Source organism: Hoplias malabaricus, chromosome 12 (assembly GCF_029633855.1).
Source record: "Hoplias malabaricus isolate fHopMal1 chromosome 12, fHopMal1.hap1, whole genome shotgun sequence".
Taxonomy (NCBI): domain Eukaryota; kingdom Metazoa; phylum Chordata; class Actinopteri; order Characiformes; family Erythrinidae; genus Hoplias; species Hoplias malabaricus.
In genome coordinates this window covers 34,818,661-34,823,579 of record NC_089811.1, presented here as the reverse complement: position 1 = coordinate 34,823,579, position 4,919 = coordinate 34,818,661, and positions in this window count along the sequence as shown.

Below are 4,919 nucleotides of genomic sequence, written 5' to 3'. Positions count from 1 at the left end.
AATAGAGTGCACATATAAGACACGTACAGTAATTACAGATGATTACACACTGAATGCATCCGGCACATCAAGCACGCAAGACGATCAGGGTGGAAACATCAGAGAGAACATGGTTATGTTATGTAATATTGTCATGTGATTTTTGAATAATATATGCAATGTACTATTTGTTTTATTTTTATATTATGGGATGCCTATAATGAACACATATGCCTATAGGGGTGTTGTCATTCATTATTTCATTGTCTGTAACTGCTAATCCAGTTCAGGTTCGCGTACAGGATGAGAACACACCCTGGAGAGGGCTTCTCAGCCAATCTACCTACAAACAAAGGAGGAAACCCACGCAGACACAGGCAGAACACACCAAACTCAGGAAAAGGTAATTCTGACTGGATGTTTCTCAGTACTGTGCACTCAAGCACAGATTTACTGACAGAGGCAGATATAGAATCGTAAAGAAGAGCAAACATTCGGAATAATATGAGTAATAGCACATAATTATTATTTTAGATGTGTAAATGTCATCATATTCTCTCTCTCTCTCTCTCTCACTCTCTCTCTCTCTCTCTCACTCACCACACACACAAGCGCGCATCTGTAAATCAGCATAGTAAAAATACCAGTGTCTCCCCTGGTGCAGCAGTTTGGCTTGAGAGTTTGATTTGTTGACAGATCTGTAGATGAATCTGATGATAGTTGTGTTGCTGAGTGAAAGCACTCTTTGAAAACACAAACTCCGGCTCCTATTCGGTCTTTATCTCAGCTCTGACCGGTGCTGATAGAGAGGTCATGTTTACAGGTAGCTGTCAGAAATGGCAGGTATCCGCCGGTCGAAAGAGCAGGTGAAAGGAGGGCATTAATGTGACGCGTTAATGGAGCGTCACCGGCTAAAGTGGGTTCACCATAATGAAAGTTTGCAGTGTTGCTCTCACACTGTTGTAACCCAGAGGTATTTCTAAGAGAAATTAATGAGTGCATTAATAGAGAGTGAGTGAATGAGTAGATGGATGAATGAGTGTTTTGACCGGTGAATAATGGATGAATATATGAGTGTTTGTATGGTGTGAGGGATGTTTGGGTAAGTAACTGAATATATAGATGAATAAATGATGTTGGATCAAGAAGAGTTGAGGTTTTTCAAGGGCAAATGGAAGGATTGAATGATGACAGTCTAAGCACGAATGGCTAGATTAATGGAAGAGGATTGTGAAAGACGAGAATGGTAAGATGAATATGTGGATGTTTTTTTAAAACGGAGGCAGAGGTTAATGAGCATTTGGATCACATAGGCTTTGGATATTGTAGGTGGATGTCTACAGTTTAGGTGTAATCTGTCTTTTTATGTTTCTGTCTCTCTCTTTTTCTGTCAGTCTTTCAGTCTGTCTATAGCTACCTATCAGCCTATGCCTGTCTGACTGTGATTTGTGTAAAACAGTAAAGTACAAAGTAAAGAAGACAAAAAGAGAACAGTGAGCACGGTATATGAATCTAAGTGAAAGTGATAGAGAGTGAGAGAGATTAGGAAAAAAAGAAAAAGAAAGCAAAAGGGCTGCTTTTAAAATGCATCATAGAGAGCAAATGACCTTCACCCTGTGACTGGCTGATGAGGCGTGAGCAGCATTAGCTCTACACATCAGAGAGAGAGGAAGCCCATTCCTCACAGCCCCTTAGATCATCACCAGACCTGAGCATTCCCATCCCGGATCCCACACTGGGGTGCTTCGAGATTAAAAGGCAAAAATATTTGCTCTCTATAAAAAATAAAAATAGAAGCTAGTTTGAGGAAAGATAATGAAGATGAAAATCTCACGTCAGCCGCCTGTGACTGTTAAATGTCTTCTAGTGGACTTCTACTTTGGGCTATGCGAGAGGCAGCTGGGGCACAAACTAAAATAACAGAAGCAAATGCTGCAGCGCAATCTGAACACACAGAGTCCAACCCCATGGTTCAGATCACCTTAAGGGGGGTGAAGCTGTGGCTTTTTTTGGCTACTGCAGCACCACAGAGATGATAAGTTGTCTGTAATGGAAGCTGTCCTGCCACAGAAAGGAAGGCACTGCAGTGAGCAGTGAGGACTGCCCAGAGTATCACTAGGTCAAGTTTTCCTGCCATCACTGACATGTACATCAATCTGTGTACAAGGAAAGCCTGCAGCATCAGGATTTATGCCTATCATCCCTCACATTGATGGTTTACACTTCCCATGTCTGAAAGGGAAGCCACAAAGCACCAAGGCAAAGTCTTTTAAACTCATGAACAGTTTCTTCCCAAATGCACTCACGTTGCTGAACTCATCTGCCTGATTAACTATTAACACTGCCCTCATATGTTGCATCATTCACACTGCAAACAGTCACTTTCTAGATCATGATATTACATAATAATTTACACTACTGATAACACACATCTGCTCTGTTTCCTAGCCTTGTGCTTTATGGGGATAGTCATTGTATATATGATAGTTTTTGTACGCATGCTGTACATGTCTGTGTTTATTATATTTATATATAAATATGGTGTCTATATATCTATAGACACCACTATCTGCTGCTCCACTGTGTTAAATATAGCACTGTGTCCTGGAGTAACTATACTGTGTTTCTCATTCAGCACATTGTGTAAAGAAGGAATGGCAATAAAGCTGACTTTGAGTTGAGGCGAGGCGTGCTGTGTACCAATGGGTCTGTATAGTGTGTAAATGTGTGTGTGTGTGTGTGGGGGGGGGGGTGGTTGAAGGAGAGGATGGGATGAGTGATGAGCACGTGTTTGAGTCACTCTGAATCACAGATAAGATGATTTAATGAGCTCTGTATTTGATTAGTATGCCTGGATTGGATACTAGTTCTGAAGCCAAAAAGGAGGAAAACTTGTAAGCATCACTGCATCCGCCTCATCTTCAGCACCAGAAAGAAAATATCCAGCTATGAACAGCGGTGAACACTGTCAGTGATATAAATACAACATGGCAACGTGTGTCAGTGCTACTTTCCTGCAGATTACTACTGAGTGAGAGCAGTTGGTCCTGCCTATTTTATTATATATATAAATGTGTACTAATTGTATTTATGTATATAGGGGCAGCTGTGGCCTAATGTGTGGAGAAGCTGGTTTGCGGACCAGAAAGTCACTGGTTCAATCCCCTCAACCGGCAGGAAAATTGGGGGTTGGGAAGAGAGAAGGGAGAAGGAACAGCCCTGTCTCCTACGACAGCTTCCAAGGCTGAGGTGCCCTTAAGCAAAGCTCCTACACCAAAATGCTCCCCGAGAGCTGGGATGACTGCCTGCTGCTCCAGGTGCGTGTGTGTGTGTGTGTGCGCACTGCCCCTAGAGCAGTTTTGTGGGTCTGTGTCGGTGTGTTTTCACTGAGTCAAATACATGTAGATAATAATATGTTAATAATAATTACATGTGAATTATTTTAAACAGTAAAAATGAATGAACTGGAAACCTTTTTTTCCTATAAAATTAGAAAATGACTTAAAATAATTGTCCTGCGACAGTGTTTTAGCTTTTGTGATGCAAATATTCATATAATTCTATGTGCAGGACTGAGTCCTGCAGCCACTGTGGTTCTGATCAAAGACAGTGAGGTGTGGGTGCTAAGTTGTTTTGATAAACAGTATCGAGCCATTCTTTGGCTGATTTAGAGTGTGGTCTGTATTAGTTCTGTATCCTGCAGTGAGTTAATGATGAAATAAAGTGGTAGTGACACTCAGGGGCTTGGCCAAATGTAATGGAGTCACTGTAATCACTGGCAGCTCTGACAACAGATGCTCATGGGTACTGATAAATGTGTGTCATCCTGAGGGTGAAGGGTGTGTATATGTTTGTGTGTGTGTGTTTGAAAAGAACTCAACAGGACTACACACACTTGCTGAACGTCCATGAGTGTCGAGGGAACCTTGCCTGTTTGTGATTGTGTGTGTGTGTGTGTGTGTATGCGCAGCTTATTTTTGTTCTCCTTTTGACCACCAGCTGTGCCTACTTGTGCTATCACAAAGACCACATCTTTCTAAAAGCATAGGCTTTTACGACCCACACACCCGTGTTCACATAGGTTCACAGATTAACAAACACCAGTCCAGCCCCTCCAACATTTAGTATTCACACAGAAAGAGCTAATATAGTCCATAGATCAACACACTCCAACGGCAGCCAGAATGATCCCTTAACAAAACAGATCTGGAGCAGGTGTTAGCGCAGATTCATCTGAATTCATGGCTTGTGTGATCAGTCATAAGATTTTCTGCTTGTGTTAAAGCCTGCAAATCTTAGGGATTTGGAGACACAGAGGTAATAATAGATAGAGCCATGTGTTTCTGCCCAAGCCAAGCATGGTTTTTAAGCACTATCTGTCTGATAAAAAGGCCCCTGTGAAATGATAACAAGGTATGAAAAGAAAGGATGGAGGAATGGCACTTTAATCTTTATACAAAGAAGAACATGGATATTCACTTTGGAATTTAAAAAAATAATCCTCAGTGTAAAAGTATTAAAGCCACATTACTGTGCAAAATTAAAGACATGTTTTTAATTTTCCAGAAGATATTTCTGAGGAACTGTGACTAGATATAGACAATCCAATCGACTTGAATAAGTGAATGAGTAAAAGGAAAACAAAACAAGCAGTCATCAGATGAACAATGGGATTTCTTCTTTGAGAGACAAGAGAAATATCCACTTTTTTCCATATGTGAAAAAATCCACAGGTAATACTATCTAGCCTTCCTCTGTGATTAAAATCACCACAATGTGGAGTTCTAAAGTATTACTGTTCACATTACCAAGCTGGAGTGACCCAATCAGATTTCTTTAGAGCTGCCTGGACAAGTAAAATCTGATCTCTAATCAGATTTGACTAACTCTCATATACCTTCATATATTGGATACATATTCGATACATGAACATGCAACAT